The sequence below is a fragment of the Orcinus orca genome, chromosome 9 (assembly GCF_937001465.1).
Source record: "Orcinus orca chromosome 9, mOrcOrc1.1, whole genome shotgun sequence".
Taxonomy (NCBI): Eukaryota; Metazoa; Chordata; class Mammalia; order Artiodactyla; family Delphinidae; genus Orcinus; species Orcinus orca.
In genome coordinates this window covers 102,183,047-102,193,923 of record NC_064567.1, presented here as the reverse complement: position 1 = coordinate 102,193,923, position 10,877 = coordinate 102,183,047, and the positions used below count along the sequence as shown (strand labels likewise).

The 10,877-nt window shown below is 43.8% G+C and overlaps 1 pseudogene; it reads right to left on the bottom strand.

The window, feature by feature from the left end:
* Positions 1-9,205: 9,205 nt before the first annotated feature.
* LOC101275542 (nuclear transcription factor Y subunit alpha-like) lies at positions 9,206-10,528 on the bottom strand (annotated as a pseudogene).
* Positions 10,529-10,877: the final 349 nt, after the last annotated feature.

Sequence of the window (10,877 nt, the reverse complement as noted above, 5' to 3'; positions counted from 1 at the left end):
GTCAACTCTCTATTTTCCTGGTAATCCTTTGGAAATTCTGCCTGAGTTGGGAGGACTTTGGAGATTTGACCATCTGGTTATGTCAGGAGGCATCTGTGCTTGCAAAATAACTATTGTCTATCTTCCACTTGAAAGTAACTTATTTTAAAGTGCAAGTAGAGATTTCAAGTTGCATTATTAAAACCACTCTGGAAAGGGAAATTTATTAATCATTTATCAGCTAGAGGCAAATCGCTTAATATTATTTAAATGAAAATGTTTAAACATAGTTTTCTTTTCCCCCTTGATTGTTAAGCTGGTGCTGAAGCAATTCCAAAGTTTATGACAAGTTTTCCCACTAAGCTGGAGTCTGTATGAGCCTCTGGGGACCAATAGCTTCTCATCAAAACGGTGAGCTCTGGCAGGGCATTTGTAATTAAGTATCCACAGGGGCCAGGCAGCTCCTTCTAGGGAAAGAAGAGTCAGGGTCAACAGGAGTGGGGAGTGGGGGTGGCTGGAGCTAATTGGAACTGCGGGATCTCAGAGCAGAACATCAGGGGTCATCTGATGTGTCACCTGTATGTCACCTTCCTGGCCTCCTAAAAGAGAGAGTGGATGGGACTCTGGAGCTGCCTTGGAGCCCTAATCTCTGGTGGCTGTTGGAGGACTTATCTGTTCCTTCAGCACACGTTACTGACCGCCAACGATACGTCAGGGGCTGTTCTGGGCACTGAGAACACACGACCCATGAACGCTAGTCTCCGTCATCAAGGAAATGAACGCATAATCTCAGAGTAGACAAGTAGCAGGAGGGAAGGAACACATGGCATGTGATAGACGGTGACTTACGGCAGGAAAGGGGGTGGGCACTTCCCAGCCTGGGTTCCCCAGAGAAGGCGGCCAAGAGTAAGGAGAAGGTGCTGCCCCTTTATTTAAGGAGGTCAGTCCCGCGGAGGTGAGAGTGAAGCAAGGAGGAGGTGGCAGAGCATAGAGGACCCCTCCAGGGGAGAACGCTGGAAGAGCCTGTCCACCACTGCCCTCTCCCATGAATTACACCCTAGGAGAGCTTTACCCCATGTACTTGTGAGCTTGCACACGGGGCTGCAGAGCTGGGCGCTCAGGGGTCGCCGGCAGTCTGAGCAGGAGCAGGGTGAGCTGCTGTCACGATCCTCCAGGGACTGCCTGGTGCATGCGCAGTGGCCTGAGGGGGGTGCTGCGCGGCTGGGTGTACCCCGCACCACTCTCCAGTCTGCGGGTGGCCTCCGGGACAGCTGGTGCCGGTAATGCCACTCAGGCCTCCATTTTTGTGAAGAGTCCTCACTTCTTTCCTGAAAGGAGAGGTGGCAGCCAATCAGTTGTTTTGTTCTTGGTTGGCCACCGAAGCTGCAATGATCCTGCAATGACCTATTTCCTGTTACTACCGGGCAAGGAAGCTCTGAAAGATGTTCCCACCTTTCAGTCCATTCAGTGACTTCCCCAACCCTTCCTGTCATCGATCTTTGACCTGTGCTCCTTTCTTGTCTCTCACCAACTAGCCATGAATTTAATCGCTGCCCACGACTCTGCATTTACAGAGCTTAGACCGATTCATGTGAACCTCTCTGGACACTGTCTCTGGGAGGATTGCCCTCAGCTTTAGGGCCACCACTGAGCATGGTTTTAATGTGTCAGAGTCCATCTTCCACTGACACCAACGTATTATGTCAAGACATCTGTGAGTAGGTCAGGTGGGCATTGAAAATCTCCCCAGATAAGTGTCTGTTGAAGCAGAGGTGTCAGTGCAAAAGAAGGCGATACCCTGGGCCTCTGGACTACCTGTTAATGAAATTTACTCATTATTCCTGGACTTGCATGGACCTTATTCCAAATACAACATTTTCATGAAACAGTGCATTGCTACATCCAGTTTCCTGTATGGCTTAGTGTCTTTGAAGAGACTTAGATATTGGTGGGCAGCTATTATCACACCGTCCCTGGAAGGTCAGGTTCCACTGGACTGTCTTCATCCTTTACTCAATGCCATGTTAAGACAGATCCAGAATGTCCTCTTCTTTTGTTATAGTTGATATAGTGTCCCAGTTTCAAGGAGCCATTCCAGTGGTACAATAAGATCAGTGCCGGGGGTCTTGGTTGGAACTTTGAATTCCACATCCTGAGTGATATATCACATGCCGTTATATGCTCCTGATCCAGATTTATGTTCTGATTTCTCAACACAAGTACATGAGCCTCAAAATTCACTTCCACATATGCTTCTCTAGGGGTGAAATGTCTTTGTCATTTAAGCTACTTCCTCCAGCGGTGGGTTATGCTGAGACTTGACTGTGGTTTCCATCCTAGGGTGACATGGGGTGATGTATTAATTATATATCATTGCACAACAAATGACCTCCCAAACTTAGTGGCTTAAAGCAATACATGCCTATTATCTTATTGAGTGTTTTTGTGAATCAGGGATCAAGTCATGCTTAGTGAGTGACTCTGATTCAGAGTTTCTCAAAAGATGTGATTTAGGTGCTGGCTAGGGCTGTGGTCTCTTGTGAGGGCTTGTGTGGGGAGGATCCTATTTCAAGCTCACTTGTGTGTTTGTCAGCAGGATTCAGCTCACCCCTGTTGTTGGCCAGAGTGTCTTATTTCCCTGCTGGATGTTTGCTGGTGGCCTCTCTCAGGTACTTGCCTTGTGCTCCCCTCCGTGGGGCACCTCATGACATGGCAGTTGCCCTTCCTCAGAGTGAGAGAGGCCAGTCCAAGATGACCCAACCTCACAAGGAACATCCATCACTTTTGCCATATTCTCTTCCTTGGAAGCTAGACACTGGTTCCAGCACACACCCAAGGACAGGTTATCACACGAATGAGAATACTGGGAGGTGAGGATTAGAGACAACAGAAAGATGTGATTCTTTCATCCCATCCTGAGCATGAGAATCTTCAAGCATCCATGGTTCTAACAAGTCAGCAGTGAGAAGAGACTCAATTACTTTGAGAGTCAAGGTTCATTAGCTCACTTCCCTGTTTTAATGGGTCTAATTGTATTCTAGTACAAAGTCCAGTATTCTGGGTTTGCCCCAGACAGTTTCCTGTTTAAATGCATTTGCTTGTTTAAGTCACAAAACAAATGACACAGAGGATGGAAGCCATATTATGAATTCAATGGATCCCGGGCACTTTTGCCTTGTTAGACCACTATTGTATACACACATATATGCACACACATACACACACACACACACACACACACACACACACACACAGACAAATGCACTATCTATCTATCTATCTATTGTATATGCGTTTGTTATAATTGTTTTATGGCAGGAGTTGTTTACTATATGATACATTCCCATCCCTTCTTTGCATTCTAAGTCACTGTATGGCTCAGACCCACTGCCCTTCTCAACTTCACTATTTCAAAAGTCCATGCATTAGTGTCCCTAACCCCAGTCTGTATTACTTCAATCTTGATAAACTGTGAGGTCCCTGAGGCAGAGATCATGTCTGTTTTATTTATTTCTGTAAATCCAACCCTTACCACAGCAAGTGCACAATGTATGTTTGCTGGAAGTATCCCTGAGTGAATAGATTCTTTCTATGCTATACTCTGCTTACAGGTTTATTGCATAAAAACCACTTCTGATAGTGTCACTTCCCCTCTGAAAATAATCAAAATGGTTCCTGATTACCCATAGAATTTAGCCCTAATGCCTTATTAGGACCTGCAGTACTATCCTCACTCTGACCTCTATTATTTTGCCCAATTCTCCTGCAACAAGGCTCTGTGAACCTCATCTCTCACTGACCCATCTTGGAGGTAATGGATGGATATCTTTAAGGTTTTGGGAGGGATGTTGTAATTACAGGAGTTAACACCTCTTTGGGTATTTATAATTTACTGCATAAGGTGTTGAGGATATGGGAAATTTGCCCAGTAAGTCAACATAGGTAGTAATAGGAGGAAACAGAATATAAACCCAAGCAGTGTGATTCCAGTCCCCAGCCTAAGCTCCTACATCAAAAGGTCTTGTTCTTGACAATTTTCATAAAGCTCAAAATTCACAGCCTGGTCACCAAACTTGTATGTTCTTAATGCTTATTCAAGCCACCAAAATACGGACTTTGATCATCATCGTTTTATTGCTGGAGATACTCTTCATTGTCGGTACTCCTGAGCATGCATCCCCATGTGTGCATTCAAAGCTGCCCATGATCTGGCTGCTTTTGAGCTTTTCCATCTCCACTTCCTCCGTTTCCCCTCAAATGCTCTCCTGCTTGAGGCAAACCAAGCGAACGTGCTGTAGCTGCTCCCGCCCTCTGCCTTCCCTATCACACCCTCCACGCGGTACAACTTGACCAGCTCCCCTGGGCCCACCTTCAGTGCTATATCCCCTAGAAAACTTCCTCAGCACTCCCTTCCCCACCTCCCCTTAGAAGTAGTCTGTGAAATGTTATCCATTTAGTTAATTTTTTCACAGTCTCTGTTTTATTTATTCAAATACATCAATAAATATTTCATATTAGGATGAAAGCTATGTGAAGTCAAGGACGATATAGTCAGAGACCCTAAGAACTCCAACCTGCAGGACAGAAGGCACATCAAATTGAAGGGGTTAGGACCCTCCCTGGGTCCCTGCAGGTCCTTCTATTGCTTTGCTCTCTGTTCACAGGAAAGCTTCCCACCTGAGTGTCTATACTTCCTCAATTCATATTGCTTCTTCTACCTATTAAAATTTCTTCCATTTATCCCGAACTATTTTTGTCCAAAACGCAGTGGATTTTACTTTCTTAAGCCAAAGACCACTTCTCTTTGCAAATTGTATTCAACCTGTTACCAACATTTGAAGCAACTGCCTACACTTTCCATCCTGAAGTGCAGTCTGGTTTCAGCGTGGGTAATGCCACGTTCTCTTTGGGCTTTCTTCCTGCCAAATTAGATGTTCCTTTTTTTGGTGTCCTTTGCTTCTTGCTTCTCCTGGAGTCCCAGGGATCAGTTCAAAATCATATTCTCTGCTATATCCACACTCTTTTCTAAGTCGATTTCATCCAATCTAGTGACACTAAACAATGAAGATGAGAACTATATTATTCTAAACACACAAGACCACATTCCATCAGTAAAACCTAGGAAACTTTTCTAAGACCTGAGCCACGGTCTCTGCTTCCTCCTGAGAAGTGTAACCTGAATGATTCATAAAGCCACGCTCTCTATAATTCAGGAGATAAAGTTCCTGTTTGATGGCAGACCTAGATAGATCTAACTGGAGAAATAAATGGCGTGTGATACTTGTCTCTGTTAGCTATACCAACAGAGCATGACATATTTGTCCTCCTGGGTTTCCCCAGGGTCCCTTGTCCACAGAATAGTCTGTGAGTTCCTCCTGACAACAGCCCAACTCCCTGAAGCTCCACGCTTGGCACATCCTAAAAAAATCTGCTTCAGACAAATGACTGGGCTTTCTAGATCATGCAAATTAAATAAAATGCTCTTCGCATTCGTAGCATTTTCACAACTTCTAAAAGTTGTGTGATTGCCTGTGCAGAGCTGATTGTACTTATCCTCTTCAGGAATATAACTGTCAGTTCACCCAGCATTTGGGCTTATTAAGCAGATTATCATTTTGCAATTTTAAAGCTAACTATTAGCATGTGTTTAGGAGAGATTGTTATGTTTTACAATATCAAGCAAGAGAAATGAATTCATAATTGCAAATTAAACTATTATTTAAGGAATTTGTTATTTTAATAAAGCTCTATTGCTACATAAGGATGAGGATTTTTTGAGGAATTAAGTAAAACAAAGAATATTTTACAGATTTTTAATTGCCAGTTTAATCAATTATTATTTTAATTAATTAATTTATTTTTGGTTGCACTGCGTGGCATGTGGGATCTTAGTTCCCCAACCAGAGATCTAACCCACCCCCCCTGCAGTGGAAGTGTGGAGTCTTAACTGCTGGACCGCCAGGGAAGTCCTTAATCAATTATTTTAAACATATTCCATCTCAGAATTCTCCAAAGACTTCATGTTTATCCTATTCCCATGGATTAGAGAGAAAGCCTTTAAGGCAAAGTCAGGGAACAGTATTCCAAGGTCCAGAAAAGAAAGTAAAAGAATGCCAGATGCCCTTCATTTCAACAGGAAATATTCATCTGGCATTTGTGGGTATAGAGTATGCAAATCCAGGTGCCACCTGTCACCTGTGAGTAGAGCTGTTGTGGCCGGGGCGGAGGGTGATGTAGGCACTTTGCTCAATCAGTAACCCACGGTAGTCCCTCCTGCAATGAATACTCGAGTGCTGTGGTATAAACCGAGAGCTTGCTGGTTACTGTTTCTGTAGAAGGATTTTAGCTGTGATGAGGAAGCAGTCTGGAAAAGATGTGGGATTTGGAATTAGATGAGTTGTTTGGACCTTAGCTCCACGTTAACATTTTAATCTTTCCCCCAATTTTAAATTTCTCTGAACCAGAATTTTCTCTAGTATGAAATAGGGATGTAGCACCCTGAGTGGTTCCCTGGTGCCATACGAGGTGCAGGAATAGAGCCTGAGAGGAAAGAACAGCTTGCCCTGTACCACAGTAGTTAGAGAAAGCCTGCCTCATCAAGAATGAGCAGAGTGAAGTGGAGAGAGGGTTGGACAAGGTTGTGAAAGCACTGAAGGACACCCGCTAATTTACCCTGCCTTGAGCATGTTTTAATCTCTGAAAAAGCGGGTAGATTACTGTTTCTCAAACCCTTTCATTCAAATACCTAAAGCCATAGAGGAATGAATGGATGACAGAAGACGTCCTACTAAATTAACCAATGCAAATTCAGACTTCTTTGAAATGTTCTGATTAACTAATGTCAATTTGGCATTCTAATTCATAGTATATACATTATTTAAAATATAAAATTATTTTAAAGTTAGTTGCAAACAAAATGACTTGACTTCCTGCCCTGCAAACTTTGGGGAAAATTGATATTTCACAGAGATTTTTCTTATCACTTTTCAGACGCCCCCGCCCTCCTGCCCCACCGGCACACAACCATGTGTCCATGGGGTTTATATTTTTAAGTTTAAGAAACACTATCTGAGATGATTTCTAAGTTCCTTCTCAGCTCTAAATTCTGCTCACATCATGAATGGAGAAAACGTTAAAATGAAACCTACTGGAAGATTAATGCATTTGTGGAAAGGTGTAATTGAAAGGATCACTTAAGCAGGAAAAAAAGGTGGATAGGGAATAATTAACATCAACAGATTACATCCTTCCTATGGTACATCTGAGGAATATTCCTGCAAGTCTGATTACAATTAATACGTCCTGATGAAGTAACACATGACTGCATTTTTGTTTTGTTGCCAATAAACCCCAGGAAGATAGGTAATCTTTTTCTTTTAAAACATCTTATAAATTTATTTTAAAAAATAACAATTGAAATGACATCAATGATCAGTCATCTGTGCTCCCCCTACAGCTGAGGGGAAAAAATCTTATGTATAGTTGAGTCCCAAAGGAAAATTAAGACATTATTATCAGGCACCAATTAGCCAGAATAGTGCTGTTGGTCCAGTGGTATAGACACTGACATGTTCAATGTACCAGTGCAATTAAAATATATACATTTACAATTATCCTGCAAAAAAAAAACCCACTCAAGAAGTGAAATAACTGCATTAAAATAGTTATTCACTCATTCATTCACCCATTTCGCATCTATGAAGCCATCACTACAGTCACAAGGATAAATGAATAAAAGAACTTCTAGTAACAAAAAAATCCAAACCTCACCCCCACTTTGTGGGTTATTATGTGTTAAAATGACCACAATAAAAGGGCCATGAGCTACCTGAAATGGCAATGACAAAATGACAACTGAAGCATTTCATTTCAAATAAAACCAAACTCAAACTCGTGGAAAAAAAAATCTGCAACAATATGAGGTTGGTATTACTATGTACAAACTTACAGACACAAACAAATAGCATCTTAGAACGGTTGTTGGCTTAAGTACTAGAAATTAGGTCTGAGGAATTTCTCTCTGAACTCTGCATCTTGAAGGTTCCTAAACAAACCAAAAGATAGAAACTCTTCATTGCTCTCAGTAATCTATCATCTGAAGAACTTGGGGCTTACTGAATAAAGTTAACACCTGAAACTTACATAAAGAGCCAGAAGTTTCTAGTGAGTGTACAGGTCAACCCCTCCTAACATCTGCAAGCCAGGACAGATGACTAGATTCAAGGTACTAGGGAGATACTTCACTTCCTGCTTTCTTTGCATAGCTCTGTACCTCTATTTTGTACCATTACAATGATTTCCCTTTGTGATGTTTTCTTTAGAGTGTTTGAGTGAAATCAAAGAAAGAGCTAATCTCTACTCTTGGTATTTAAATCAAACCCAAATGTTCTTCAAAAGAATTACATTTTCCTTCTTTGTTTCCAAGAAAACAGCAACTCTTCTGAAATATCATCTTAGTTCTCCCAGGGTTCCACATCTAGAAAAGAAACAGATGACTGAGGCACAACCCACTCCGGGAGTTGTGGCCCTGTTCCTGACCCTGCAGGAATCTCTATTTCCAGTCCGCAGTTTATCCCCAGAACATGGATGCAATGTGAAAACCTTTCCGCACAAGGTCTATGGAGAAAAGGGGAAACAAACGGAAACTAGCACCAAAGAATCAGCTGCCTTGGGAAGAATGAGAATGTTCACTCTCCAGGGCCAGCACAAAGCACAGGAGTGAAGCCAACATCCACCTCAAGCTCTAGGAGGCAACATGGAATATGTCCAGGATAGCTTGATTGAACAGTGCTTTCCAGAAATTGTCAAGGACCAAATCTCAACTACAAACATCCCAGCACTTCAGCACAGAAGTTCTATAATTTTGTTCTCTACTTAAGAAAGGCAGTGTCAAGGTCCAGTACACTCTAAATTATCTTAAAAGTAACCACAGCAAGAACTACAGTCCATATGACCTGTCAACAGACAAGCAGACCACAATTTGTCAAAGCTAAGAGATTCAGCAATTTATATTTTTAGTGCTTGAGTCCTTTATCAGTCTATCCCCAGAGTTAGCTTTTTCTTGGCTGGAGTCCAAAAATACCAACCTATCATCTTGGTAGAAGAGATTCTTATTATTACCACAGATTAGATGAATATATCTCAGAGAATTTATTGTTTCCGTATCATGAGATGGAGCTTCCTTGCCTAGAAACCATCTCTGAATACAAAGTGTCCATTCGTCAGCCTGAGATCCCCCATCAGAGGGATGGGTGCTGTTTGGAACCCATGGGAAGGAGTGGGCTGCAGCTTCCCTGACTGCAGTTTAGGTTGAGAAAGTCGTTCTCCTCTGCTGAGATGGCTGGCTGGCATCACCAGTTAACATTAAGTGCTAGGTGTGGTGCTGCTGGGCTGGCATGGGTCCCCTGCATCATCCCAATCCATGAAATGTCAATGTCACCAACAGTCTGAAATAAGTCCTGACTGATAAGGGTGAGACAAAGGCTTGCAACTTCAATTTGCCAGACATCCTTGCAATTATAATATTGAGCTACTTATTGAAAGTTAAGTGGTTTCTGTCCTGTAGAAAAGGGCAGAATGTACTCGTCAGTGTCCCATTGGAAGAGTTGATCAGTTTCCTTGGAACCGTGGGAAGTAGTGTGAGGAACATGACCTTGATCAGCTCCATCACATGGCCTGGGGTTAGGACACTCGGATTATCTGTGTCATAGCCTCTTCATCTGCTTGATTTGGATCTTGAATATGGGGACTATCTTTTTCCTTTAGAGAGAAAAATCATCCACCTTCACCACGCTTCCGTGCCATAGGCGTGACGGTGCCGAGACTCATGCAGGTATTTCCTTCTTTCCCTTGGAATTTTCCCTTCTGCCTCTAATTTAGCCCGGGCTTGCCCCCTCTTAAGTATGTGGTGGTACTGTTTGGCATTCACATAGAGAGGCTCTTCTTCAAGCATCTCTGCCCCAGGGAGAGGGATGCTCTGGATAGCAGGCACGGAGCCAGCACCAGGTACCCTCATGACCATCACTCCTGAATTGACCACATTGCCTGCCACTGGTAGTGTCACAGTGACAGTCGCTTGCCCACCGCTGGTTGTGTTGGTATTGGCTCCGGCCTGAACAATCTATGTTCCTGCCAAACTGGCTACAGGGATGGTGATCGTGCCTTGATGGAGCATGGCGCCATGTGCATTAACTGGCAGTGTGTGCCATTTGCTGCCCCTGGACAGCAATCTGCTGCTGCGTCTGCGTCTGGCCAGCGGTGACAGCTGTCTGGGGCTGCTGGATGATGATCTGTTGGGTCTGGCCCTGCTGGCCCTGCACCTGCATAGACTGCTCGCCCTGGATCTGGATCCGTCCGGGTGGGACCAACTGTATCTGCTGCAAACCCTGTGTCCCAGATACAGGTACTTGCATGATGGTTTGACCTTGTCCACGAGGAACAGCCTGGACCATGATGGGTTGGCCCGTTGATGTGATTAACTGGCCTCCACTGACCTGTACCATTAATGGCTGTCCCTGGACCTGCTGCTGAACCTGTCCGGCCTGTACAACGATCTGCTCTGTTGAGCTGTCGCTGTTTGCTGTATACTGGTCCCTCCAAGTTAGAGTCTTGACCACAGTGAGTTTCACTCTGGAGATCCTAGAAGATTTCAAGACGCACTCCTTGGAAACATGGGGGAGGTACAGCTGTATATAAGCAAAACGTAGATAAATCTTTCCCCAGACTTCTCTCCAGGGCTTCATGAATTCTGAATGCAGGGGACTTCATGTCAGGCAAACCCAACACCCCCCCCGCCCCGTCTGGGGCCTGAGAAGCTGTGCCTAAGGGTCCGGGGAACAGGGACGCATTGCATTCCCAACTGGCTCTGGCACCCTTCGAGGGTCTGCACCCCAAGACGC